Source organism: Xiphophorus maculatus, chromosome 1 (assembly GCF_002775205.1).
Source record: "Xiphophorus maculatus strain JP 163 A chromosome 1, X_maculatus-5.0-male, whole genome shotgun sequence".
NCBI classification, from domain to species: domain Eukaryota; kingdom Metazoa; phylum Chordata; class Actinopteri; order Cyprinodontiformes; family Poeciliidae; genus Xiphophorus; species Xiphophorus maculatus.
In genome coordinates, this window is record NC_036443.1 from 25873035 (window position 1) to 25887072 (window position 14038).

Genomic DNA, 14038 nt, shown 5'->3' on the forward strand with positions numbered 1-14038 from the left:
AAACATTTTGCATTAAAGTTACAAAAACATTTTATATGTTCCACCAGCAGGCCTCAAGTGGCAATTTTAGCTCCACCATTTAAAATTCTGTAAAAACTAAAAAATATCTCCTCTTAAGCTCCTTTTGCTAGTAATCTGTTAATCCAAAAAATAGTTAACAGATTATCGCTACACTGCATCGATGTAAAGTCAAGCCTGAACTTTTCAAATGTTGACGTTAAAATATTTTTGTAGTTGCATCCTTTGCATCTGTCACTGAATTTTAGGTAACAAAATTTTTATTTTCTTTCTTTAAAATGGAATTAATTATTAATTAGCATTTTATTTTATAAAATTATCAATTTTTACACAATTAATTGATTAACTTTCAGAATATTTGATACGTAAAACAATTGTGAGCTGCAGCCCTACATTAATATTCAGCCTCCTTTACTCTGACATCCCTAAATAAAATCTAATTAAACCAACTACTTTAAAAAGTCTTCCTGTAAGTAAAGAGTAATATTTCCAGCTGTTGTGTGAAGGTCTCTGATGTTTGTTAGAATATTAGGGAACAAACAACATCAAGACAGAGAGTAAAATTAAAAAAAAACAATCCCAAACTTTGAAAATTTTCCAGAGAAATATTAAATACATAATCAAATGGAGAAAACCTGGCAGACTTTCAAAAGATTTAAGCTTATAGATGTGGTAGAATGTCCACAGCTGTAAAAGTTTTACAAAGTCATTTGTAATGAGTCATGAGTCATTAATAAAAGTAATTTTTCAGCAAGAAATATGAGCTTGTTTTAAGTCAATAATTCATTAATATTGATCAAAAGTTCTAGTTCCACTGGGAGATTATTTCACTAATAACAAAACATTTATTCCATGTTATAAGTTAAATAATCTTCCTTACTATTTACTAATATTAAGGAATTATTGACTTAAAACAAGCTCCCATTTCTTGCTGAAAAATTACTTTTAAGTTAGTTTTGTCTTATTTCAGGTGTAATAAGATATTTGCACTAGAAACTAGACAAAAATACTTGGTAAGATTTTTTTTGAAAGTGTGAAAGCTGCTATTTTTATTTTTCCTCACATGATGGAGCCTCGTAAAAAAAACTGAATAATTTAGATGTTTGTTTTAAATCAATAATTCCTTGAAATTGATGAAAATATCCAGTAGTTCCACTGGCAGATTATTTCTTATTTCTGTATTTTCACACAAAATGAATCTAAAAATACATGGTAAGATTTTGTGTTTTTGCAGTGTGCCGTCTTTATTTTTCCACATATTTTGGAGCCTCGCAAAAGAAAACTCAGCATAATTTGCATGCTGATGCTTGTAAAGTGTCTCTGCTAGACCCCACGCCATGAAAACACGCAGCTAGCCATCTGAAACTGGGTCAGGCAGAAACGATTTCAGCCGAACGATACCCAGGATACTTTCTCTCTGGGGATTGTCTGCACCCAAAATGTGTTTCATGCGCTCTCTGGCCTAAATCAGCTTTCAGAGAACATCAAAAGCCAGACACTTAGCAAGTGTCAAGCAGTGGTGTGGTCTGCAAGAATTAGGTGATAAACAATGACATATTAGTCTCAGGCTACAAAAACCAGCCTGGGTAGTGGAGGGGCCTCCCCTTGTGTTTGAAAAGGAGGAAACTTAAATGTCACACAAAGCTGAGGGTGAACATTTGAATATGACACAGCGAAGGAGCAAAAGACTGCAGCATGACTTGACCTCAGGTTGTTTTCGAGGGCCTGGATGGAAGCTTTCACCAGCTTTAGGGGCCTAATGGAAGGAAACTTCATAAAGGCAATAAAACATTCACCTCATTAATGATTAAGGGGAGAGGAAACGAATTAATGGACAGGTAACAACATCCTGTTTCATGCTGTTGTCATAGAAGAAACATAAAAACAGATTACAGAACTGATGGAATACATAATGGGGTTAAAACACAATTATGTTACTGAAAGAATGTGCTCTTTCCATCAGGTCTGTCATTAGAGGTAGCATGCTTCTCTAATCGACTGATGCCTTCCTCAGCTCGTAGGAAATGAAGGAGGTAATAGTCTAAAACGTGCTTTAGGAGGAAATTGAACATTTTAAGTGAAACAGACACAACTTTGAGTTGAAGTGAAATAAAACACACCGTCAAACAGACTCGTTTCCTTCCTGCGCTGCGCACCTTTCATTTGCTGGTGGGTCATTTCTAACCACAAAGGTAGATGTTGTTGCTGTGAAGCTGAATTATGGTTGACTGTCAGCTTAAATGAGCAATTGCTGGAATGCAGATGACGTAGTACCGACGTCACGCAATGCAGCTGATGGGGCAGGAAGCAAATGCAGCCCGAGACACTAAATACTCATAAAAATTTGATGCTGACATAGTAAAAAAAATGAAGTGTTTCTTATCAGTTGACCTATCCCAAGCATGGGCGGGCGCGGGCGGGTCTTCCCCTCCCTGGACTGGAAGCTGTTTGTTGTTTTTACCTTAAAGTGGACAACTCCTGTTATTCCTATACCGATTTGATACAGTAGGGCAGAGGTGTCAAACTCCAGTCCTGCAGGGTCGGTGTCCTGCAACGTTTAGATGTGCCTCTGCTGCACCACCTGAATAGAATAATCAGGTCATTAGCAAGGCTCTGGAGAACTGATCTACACAAGGAGGAGGTAATTAAGCCATTTCATTCCAGCGGTTTGTACCTGTGGCACATCTAAAAACTGCAGGACACCGGCCCTTGAGGACTGGAGTTTGACACCTGTGCAGTAGGGGCTTCCGCGCTTCCCATATCTGTGCCTTCTGTCACTTTTTTCAGTAGTTAAAACCGTTTAATCAGTTGTTAACACGTCGTAACCTTTTTTCCGAGCCGTCTTTAAACGCAACATGAGCGCTAAGACGCTATCGCTGTACACCTGTGCAGGTAGCGAAGGAGACCTGCTGCTGCTGTGCAGAGCTAGCCGGGTTTGCGTTAGAATCATGGCAGCAAACCAGCAAAACGTAACAAACCTTTTACAGTTTCCCCCCCAAACTACCAGCCTGAGTTGAGTAATGCTGTTGGATGCAGGTAATGTTAGCTGAAAGATGACTAGCTAATACCAAGGCTAGCTAATAATCAATACTTGGGATTTGTCAATCCCAGCCTACAAGCTTTCGTTCACACTTTAGTCCCACTTTTGTCAATACAGACCATAAGCTTGTTAACAGTTAGCCTGTAGGCTACTGGTGTTGTCTATGTTCAAAAGTGGGTAGTACTCTTTTGGGGGGAAAAGGTACTTATAAGAGTAGTTTTACTGAATTGTACCTTTTTCTTTTACTTGAGTAATATTATTATTGCTACGTAGATCCATTCAGATTCTTTGTTGTAGAGTCGACTTGTATTCAACATCCAAATAAATAGTTGCTGTAAAATATTCTTGTCAAACAAGATGGCGGCCCAGGACGTGCTGACGTCACTGTGAACTATGGAAACCCAAGTAGTGGATTTATTTTTTTTAAATCCTGACTTTCCAAAAATTAAAATAAAATCTTCAAACACACAAAATCTCTCCAAGTTAGTCTAGTTTGAAATGAAACAAAACTAACTTACAAGTAGATGAGCTTGTTTTAAGTAAATAATTCATAATCGAAAAGTAAATAATGGCAGATTATTTCACTTATGACAAGACTTTTTCCCATGCTATAAGTGGAATAATCTGCCATTGAAACTAGTGCTTCTTTTTTTAAAAATCAATTTCAAGTTGCTATTGACTTCAGATTTAACTTATAAGTTAGTTAAAGTATACTAAGATATTTAAACTAGAAACTAGACCAAAATACTTAGTTAGATTTTGTGTTTTTGCACTGAAAAATTCAACTGATCAGTAAAATTGATTTATCACCCAGCCCTACATCCCAGGTATTGATAATGCTTGCATTAAACTAAATACTGATAAAGATTAAAGACCAGTCATAAACTCTACAGCTGACCTAAAAACACTTAAATCTATGTTTAGTTTACTCAGCTTGTTTATCTGAAGGCGATCAGTAAAGTCACAGAAAACAACGAGACTGTTAATAAATTAAACATGGCAAACCCTTTTTACCAACAGTCCCTCCCAAAATGAAAACAAACCTTTTGTATTCATTGTTTAATCTTTCCACACATCAACCCAGTCTACATCAGAGATGCAAACTGAAAGCAAAGTGCACAATGTTTTTCAGTCCAGGCTGATGAAAAGTCCACCCTGAAGCTTTCGTTCAGACTTTTGTCCCCAGGTTTTATCACACATTCAGCAGCAGCTGGTGCACGAATCAGTGGCGGCTGCTCGACAATCAGACTTCTCAGAGGACAAAGAATGCACTGAGAAAGCCCCTGAAATAATGTGGGATACCATGCACTCCATGCATGTGATCCGGATCCATCTTACTCTGAGAGGTTCACACTGTCCTCTCTTAATTCCCCCAAAAGGTCAGCGGCGTTGCCTAGCATCTCTGCTCATGCGGTGGGCCGGGTCGGGTGTTGACAGCGACACGTGAAGGAATCTTGAAAATCAGATCAGAGACTCTGACTGCTTACAGACTCCGCCGTCAAAAACTGACTCATAGATTAACTAAAAATAGGAGCCTCTTATTTTAGAAACGTCTGAATGATCTTCCTTTCCTGTGTTCGTCAAGAGCAGCACTTTAATCTGCAGCTGAAACCAGATATTTACATAATCTGTATAAATACAGACACAAAACTTTCTATTTTTGTACATTTCTAACAATAAATAAACAGAACTTTTCCATTTTTAGCTCGGTTCTGCTTGGCAAAAGTATTTCTATTTGCTAAAAGCAAGAATATTCCCATTTAAACTGAACGATGGTCAAATATTTTGGATTTAAATTTCACAAACGTTTGCTGAAATTTTGGCCGATTTTCTATCTGGCTGATATTTTTAGGCTCCAACTATTATTTTAGTAATCCATTATTCTATTGATTATTTGGGTAAAAATAAATGATGTTTATTTATCCACTTAAGCTTATCTTATACAATATTAGAAATACATAAAAAATGCAAATAATTACTTTTATTCCTTTTTAAATAAGAAAATACAGATTTTACTCTAGAATTCAATAACATAACATTCCTTTGATTATTTGTAGCAAAGGATGAACCTGCAGCAAAACAAATACTTCTAACATCAACATGTGACATCAGTCTAGTGTTGAATATTTTTTCAATTAATAAATGAATAGAAAGAACATCTTACAGGAGTTTTGTTTTTTACAGAAGTTGAATCAAGAGAAACTAAATCTGTCACTTGATGAGTTCTGAGTGGAACATATTTACAAAAAAAATAAGATTTTTTCATATTAAATGCAAGATGTATATACTTTTTTGTCTTAATTACTGCTCATTCAGGAAATGGCCTTTTTTTAGACTATCTACTCCAGTTAATGATTAATCAATTACTCGTAATAGTTGATGATTATTTGATTCATCACGATTAATCTGATTAATCTGATTAATCTGATTAATCGTTTCAGCCTTAGTTGCTTCATCATTTCCATTATGTTCTGTAGCTTTTTCTTTCCTCCTCCAGATGTAATGCTGGTTATTTTGGATACATTTTTACATTTTTAATTAAATCAGATCAAGAAAAAATCCTGAAATACTAAAGATTTTTTGTCCCTGATTTAATTTCCAAGCTCTGATTTTGTTTGTTTGATATTTCAGCCCAGATACTTTAGCTCCTGCCAGCATTTTCAGAAACGTATTTGCTGTTATTGCAGGGCTGATAAACACACAACGCATCAAAACACATCCATCCCTGGTGTTTATGGCAGCACATATTTGTTTAAACACATGAACAAAACACCTTCCGGCATCTGGAAATTGTTCCTCCAAGATGAAACAGACTTTTGGAAATCTCTTCATGATCTGTTGCCTGTTTATATTTTCCATGATGTCACACCTGTGTGCTGATACTAACAAACATCTACAGGTGTGTAACTAACAGCTGTTTAATAATTAATTATTCTTTTGATTATTAATCGATTGATTAAAAAAATGAGCGCACTCTGCATATTTTATTATTAATAATCAAATAATCAAGCTACTTTTTAAAATATGAGAATAAACATTATTGGGTAAAATTCAACAATATATCAATCTTTTTGTAAATACTTGATCATTTGTAGATGCCTTATTTTTGCACTAACTGATTATTAATTGAATAACAACAGAGATTTTTAACTTACACTAAAAAAACAAAAATCTTACCAAGTAATTTTCTCTAGTTTCTAGTCCAAATACCTCAGTACACTTGAGCTAAGACAAAACTAACTTTTACCAACATATAAAAGTTTGTTTTGAGTAAATTATTCCTTAATATATATATATAGTACTAATTGCACTAGCAGATCATTTTACTTAGAATAAGACATTTTTTACATGTTATAAGTGGAATAATCTGCTCTTTTATCAATATTCAAGAATTATTGACTTAAAACAAGCTCTCATATCTTGCTTAAAAGTCTGAGTTATTTTTGTCTTATTTAAAGTGTAATAAGATGTTTTCACTGGAAACTAAACAAAAATACTTGATAATATTTCGTGTTTTTGCAGAGTAACCTGAACCAGGTGAATCTAAAACTGTGATGTGATGTTGTCATTTCAACAAATGGCCTTTTTTGATTCTGCATACTCTTAATCGATTACTAAATTCCCCCAATAAGGGGATTTGTGAACTTCTGAATGAGTTTTAAAGACATGTCATTCAGGAAATATAAATAATCCTGTCTGAAACAGGGAGAGGTTTCAGCTCTCCCTGTTTCAGACAGAAAAAAAGGTTGCATCTTTTTATAGCGTCTGCAAATATCTTGTTTCAGCTGCATTTTGTCTCCTTACCAACCGAGCACCATCATCATTTTTGTCGACTTCAACATGATCTCGATCCTATCTGAGTAATCCAATTCCTCTCTTCCTGATTAGATAATGATTTGCATGCTGGGGGGGCATCAGGACCAGCCAGAACATGGAGAACAGGAAGAACCGACCCATGTACGAGGAGAAATGAATAGCGTAATATATTGAGAGCTGCTTGTCTGAAAACAACTGAATGCGTAAATGGAGGTGAGCTAAGTATTTCAACAGCTTGAGAAAGACTAAATACGGACTGTTTGCTCTTGGTAACGTCACGCTGTTGGACTGATAGTCAAATGTCAGGTGCTTTATGAGGGAACTGTTTATGTTTCTTTAGAGAAACATTTATGTGGAAAAGTTTCTCTTGCGTAGATGTTAGGGATCTAGATGCTGGCAAAGAGTGAACCCATTCATTGTCACGCAGCTTGCGATGTGATTTGTGTTTAAACAAATTGTTGCTCCACGTAAACGGTGCAAAACACAACAGCAGGTCACATGTTCTCACCAGGGTTTCCTTAAATAGCAGATATTACGGTGTGAAAACCTGAACCCTGAGCTGGGAAACCCTGAGGCACAATGCTTATTAAAGGGAAAAAAGAAACGGCTCCCTTCTCTTGGGGACGACCTTTTTTCCAGTAGGGGTTGAATGTTTGCGCAATCTCTCACAACGCCCACGACTTGTGTGAAGGAAATCTGCTGTTTTGCAGATCTTGCAGAGTGTAAGCCACCAACGTTGTCATCATCCTGTGGTTGGAAAACACTGTTTTGGGTTTTCTGAACGAAAAAAAAGAAAGAAAAGAAAAAAAAACGCAGTCAAATACAAATAGTGTTGGGCTTTTGTTTTTGTCCTGAAACTGCAACAGTTCTCTCCAGTGAAGTGAGCGCAGATTGCATCAGATTGATAGAGGGGAAGGACCGACATGCACGGTTGCTATGGAAAGAGTTTCCCTCCATCAGCTGCTCTCCGTCAAAGCATAGCCATGGGTGACTAACAGGTAGGAGGTTCTGCGGGGCGGAGGGGAGGCAGCCAGGGGTTAGCTTTGAGTCTTCCCCCTGCAAATACGCAACCTGCCCCGACACAGGCAGGCCTTCAAAAATAGACGCTAAACTGCATTCAACACGCAGATCCTACTGTGACTCACTGCCTGCACCAACGCGGGAAAACTCCTTTACTATAAAAGGTCCGTTAGCTCAGAGGGTCACTTTGCAGAGCAGGAAGACACACGGCTCTGGAAAAATTAAGAGCCCACTGCACTGAATCCCATTAAAAACCTCCTGGTTATTTTTGATCGCTGAACTCTTCCTGAGTTAAAACATTAGTATTGTTGTTTCTAAATGAATATCAACTTGTTTTCTTCCCAGTATTTGAGGTCTGAAAGCGCTGCATCTAAATTTTGGCTTAGAAATTTGGAGACATGTTGTCAGTAGTTCATTGAATAAAAGAACAATGTTCATTTTACTCAAACCTGTAAAAAGTCAAATCAGAGAAAATGATCATTTTAAGTGGTCTCTTATTTTTTTCCAAAGTGCTTTCAAAAGCTGTCAGGGTGATTAATCAGTTTGTGGTTTTTACCAAACCAGTTAAACCTTTTGCAATAAATCGACTAATCGACAAGCTCAATAATTTCCATTTGCTTGATTTAGCGTTCTTCTCTCTTTCTACCAAAAACCAAATGACAAAAACTCCTCAGTCTGGTGCTTTGGTCTCAGAAGAACTTCATAATTCATTGTATTCCTTGTTTTTTTTTTTTTTTTATGTATTTACTTTGAATATTTAACATGTCTTCCAGTTCCTGTGTTAAATGCTCATTATAATTTAAAGCTGGTTGATCTTTGATTATGTTCTCTTGCATTATTAGGCCATTAATATCATATTAACTGAAAATGGACTCAAAACAACAATATTATTTTTTATCGCAATTACCTCCAATTAAAAGAAGTTGCATCATATTATGCATTTTTGTTGTACAATGAGAATCTCACACACACACACACACTTAAAATGATCAGTTTCTCTGATTGTACTTTTTATAGGTTTATGTTTGAGTAAAATTGACATTGTTCTTTTATTCTGTAAACTACCGACAAGATGCTTGTGAAATTCCAAGCAAAAAATTAAAATGAGAAATGGTCAGAATAACGAAAAAGATGCAGTGCTTTCAGATCTCAAATAATGCAAGAAAACAAGTTCATATTCATTTAGAAACAACAATACTAATGTTTTAACTCAGGAAGAGTTCAGGAATCAATATGGAGGAATAACCAGGAGCTTTTCATCGGAGCTCAGTGCTGTGGGCTCTTCATTTTTACCAGAGCTGCATATATAAATGTCCGTTTTGTAATAATTCAAATACTTACAGGAAAGTATTTCAATACTGCATAGTCAGAGCTAAGCATAATCTATTAAAACAAGGCTTCCCCTTGTCTGTTTCTGCTTGGTGTTATCTGAGGAATTCAATGTTAAGCAAACTACAACTTCAACCCAGGAGAAACACCAGTTATAGTGGAACGTCACATAAAAAGACTCTAAATCAGACCAAAACAGAAAAAAAAGAAAAGAGAGAAGCGACATTCACGGCAGTATGAATCACAGATTCTTGGAAAATGTAGGCGAGGCTTCGCCCACTCCCCCAGATTCAAAGTGAGGACTGCCCATCACTCTGAGTTCAGACTTGAATGTGACTTATATAATAGGTTTTTTTGTGGAGGCAGCCTTGTAGAACGGCAAGCCGCTCTCAGACAGAGAGAGACAAAAAGTAAAACCTGACCTGACTTGAGAGGTAACATGCTGTCATACAACCACAGACGCTTTTCTTTTTTTTTTTTTTTTTTGAGGTGGTCTTAACTGGTTCGCCTACGAATTCACTACCAGAAACTGAAACATTAAATGTTTTTTTTTTAATTAATCAGAAATTGAATCATGTGCTTTCCTCTAATGCATCAGTAAAAAACAAAAGAGAACAAAAGTTTCACAAGAACAGTTTTTAAAAAGTGACATTAAGGAACAGCATATTAAATAATAATAAAGCAAAACCTTTTCACTCATGGTACTCTGTGAACAGGGCCGAAGTTAGGAGAATATGAGGCCCTGGGCTGGAGTCAGTTTGGGGCCCAACCCCTTAAATTCCCTTTACTGGTCCAATTTAAGGTAATTTCAAGGTTTCTCCAGGCGGATTAGAAGACTTGCAGGGCTGCAGGCTGATAAAGCATTGTTAATTTATTTATTATACACCAGTAACAGTGATAGCAAACAGAGTCTCTTTGGTGAAATGATTGGAAGAAAAATGGCAACACAGAACGGTCAGTATGTGACATATAGAGACTGAGATCAGGTGATTGTTTTTACCGATTCACTCGCTAACAACTTCAGCAAATAAAGTTGCAAGTAAAAAAATGTATATTTATCTGCTTTTTGCCTCATGTTTATGTATTATTAATAATGTCTTCCAATAATACATAATTACATATTTTAACATTTTCTGTCAGCTTCAGCCCTGATATTGATAATTATGCAAGTTTCTACACCAGCGGGTAAAAACTTTTTCACTTCCGATACAGATCCGATAGTAAAGCTTTGAGTTCTGGCTGATACCGATATTGACCCGATGCGATATCAGCACGATTTGTACACACATTTATTAGTTATTTTATAGTGTGAAATGCTAGAAACGGATTGATCAAGTGGCATAACTCAAACAGAGACTACAAGCGAAATCCTGGGGCGGACTAATTGCTGGAATGGAAGTGATTCATGTGACGTCACACTTCCAGGAACTCTGCAGCTGACCGCCATTTTGGTAGGCATCTGTAACTATCCGTCATGACATTTGCTATGTAGTTGCTATGACAACGGTAAACAAGCCACATTTTCTGTCTCATACAGGTCGATCCCGAAAAAAGAGATTTTGTTGATATTCTCTTGCACATTGGTCAAGAGTGTCAGTATATTTTCTTTTTGTTGCCCTTGCCTTTCAAGATGGCGGTTCAGTGTTGCGGACCATTTCTGGTTCCGACTATGTATTGGAGGCGATCCGATACTTATTTTTTGGATGATATGGGACCAATTTCCAATATCACCCTTACTAGAGGGCTCCATGTTTTGCATAAAAAGATCCTTAATGGAAAACAAAATAAAACAGACCAAAAGTCTTTCCTGAAATTTCTTCTTCCACGCAAACAAACGACCCCAAAAGTTTTCACAGCTAATCTGGGCCTGTTTGTGCAGTTAACCCTGTCACTACATTTTTCTGGAGGATAAATTGTCCCAAACATTATTGAAATAAACGATAACATTGTTGTTTTGTTACCATTTTCAAATAATATGTGGATAATGGCATAATTATGCAAGTTCAACTTCTCAACGATCAAAAAGCTTTTATTTTGTAAAGAACACTAAACACTGTAACTGGGAGATATTTTAAATATTCAAAATAAAACAACAGAAAATAAATATCACATACGACCAAAACCTTAAGTAAAATTGGATGTTGACGTTTCTGCAAGCAAAATCTTAAACACCACAATGGAAAATAGTGAGCTAATTTTAATTCATCATGTGTTTAATGGATTTATTGTGCAGTCACTGAAATTTTAACTTCTCTTGAGTTCTGTTATAACTTCACAATTTTATGTATAGGCTCTCAACAATATTAAACCACCTATTTGCAATACATGAACTAATGTAGAAAAATAAGTCATTCAATCTTTAAGGCTCCCCCCCAAAAAAAAGATTTGTAGCCCTGGGCTACCGCCACAATAAACCCTTTACAAAATCTGAACACCAAATTAATTATTAATCAACACATAATTCCAGCTGTATGGTGACATAATAAAGGAAGTGAGCGATGAATATACAATATATTTATAGAGAAGTGAAATAATCCATGCACATAGCAACCATCGATGTCATTTCTCAGATCGAACCAGTTTCACATCTCTAAACATTTACAGGGGAGCAGGCCACAAATTTAGGTTTTTCAGGCAATTCGCCTCAAATGTTGCCATACACAACATCACAGCTGAAGTAAAGAAAAGCTGTCAAACTCCCTGTCTTTAAAACTTCAGGATGTCAGCAACAAAACCTTTTCCAGTCAGTGCAAAGACTGAAAGTTACACTCACCATTTACTGTCATAAGACACTGAAAAGGGAGCTCTGAGTAAACAATGAGCTCTCAGAGGTGGCAGTAACTACCAACGCCCGCTTCCCACCAACCATGAAGGATTTTGCTGTCACATCTCTGACAAATGCCCACCAGCAGCACCTCCACCTCCCCCTGGGTTGTTTAATGTGTGTTTTGGTTGAGGTTGCAGTGCTGCAGCTTGTACAGCAACATAACCTGCAACACACATAACCAGGCATGAGGGTAACTCTGATAAGATCCTATCACATGGGGAAAATGACCTGTTTGCTTAATGGGCTGTCAGACTGTAAATCATGCAGACAGTTTTCAGAAAAGCACCTACAGTTGAGTCCCAGAGAAATCAGACATCTTGGTGCACCAAATGTAATTCAAGGAGACGTGACAGCCTGCAAAGGGAACTGAAATGATGTCCTTAGATGAGGCAGAGCGCAGTGCATTCATATACAGTCTGTCTGCTCTGATGCTTCTGCTCAAGTATTCCGCTGTCACAATATGATCCTTTGCAGAACTCGCTGGATTTATAACGCAAACCCCGGTTGTTGTTTTTTTTTTTCGGCTGGAATAATCCCGCTGTGAGCTGCTGGAGCTGATCTGCCGCTAAAACGCGCAGCGAAACTTCAATCATTGCGAGTCCGGACATGTACAGTCGGTAGCGGGTCGTTTACCTTTCTGTCGACGCTCCGTTGTTTTTGAGCTCGTCGTGGTGCAGCCCTACAGCCGGGTACAAATCCTGGGATTTTTTTTATTTATCTTAATTCTTTTATTATTATTATTTATTTTCTGCTTTCTTTCCGGCGAGGAGCAGAGCAGCCAGCCAACTTCAAATGGAGGCGGTGAACGCGGCGAAGTAGTGCAGGGCAGAGAGTGAGTGAGAATATCCCTCCATAAGCACCGCCTCGGCTGCTCCCTGCGTGCACACCCCTCCTCCTGAACCAACACACACACACACACACACGCACACACACACACACACACACACACACACACACAGGCGCTGTGGAGCCGTCAAGTAATGCTCATTAAAATAATCATTACCATTAGAATCACTTAAAGGAGATCAATGCAGGAAACACTTAATGCTTTTAGTGTGGGAAAACAACAACATATGTGTATTATATATATATGTATATATATATATATATATATATATATATATATATATATATATATATATATATATATATATATATATATATATATATATATATATAAAGAACAGAGGAAAGCCGTTGTGGTAGATGTAGCAATACCAAGCGACTGCAACATCAGGAAAAAGGAGCACGAGAAACTAGAGAAATACCAGGGCCTCAGGGAGGAACTGGAGAGGGCCTGGAAGGTGAAGACCACAGTGGTGCCTGTGGTCATCGGGGCCCTCTGGGCAGTCACCCCCAAACTGGACCAATGGCTACAACAGATCCCAGGAACAACATCAGACATCTCAGTCCAGAAATGTGCAGTCCTTGGCACAGCCAAGATACTGCGCAGAACCCTCAAGCTCCCAGGCCTCTGGTAGAGGACCCGAGCTCAGAGGATAAGAACCACCCGCGGTGGGTGAGAAGGGAATTTTATATATACATACATACTATATACTGTATATATAGTACAGACCAAAAGTTTGGACACACCTTTCTAATTCAATGGGTTTTCTTTATTTTCATGACTATTTATAAGGCAAGAAATCCCACTTATTAACCTGACAGAGCAGGTTGACCTATGAAGTGAAAACCATTTCAGGTGACGACCTCTTGAAGCTCATCAAGAAAATGCAGAGTGTGTGCAAAGCAGTAATCACAGCAAAAGGTTGCTACTTTGAAGAAACTAGAATATAAGGGGTATTTTCAGTTGTTTTACACTTTTTTGTTTAGTGCAAATTTCCACATGTGTTATTCACAGTTTTGATGCCTTCAGTGTGAATCTACAATGTCAATAGTCATGAAAATAAAGGAAACTCATTGAATTAAAAGGTGTGTCCAAACTTTTGGTCAAACTATAGGCCTATATATGTGTTTTCAGTAACAAA

General features: G+C 37.2%; 1 protein-coding gene across 1 annotated transcript in view; it reads right to left on the bottom strand.

Moving 5' to 3' along the window:
* LOC102221199 (diacylglycerol kinase alpha-like) overlaps nt 1–12933 on the bottom strand; it is a 39892-nt gene extending 26959 nt beyond the window's left edge. The window contains exon 1 of the mRNA XM_023331174.1: nt 12684–12933. The gene's annotated coding sequence lies outside the window, so the exon portion shown is untranslated. The remainder of the gene's footprint in view (nt 1–12683) is intronic.
* Between the last annotated feature and the right edge of the window lie 1105 nt (nt 12934–14038).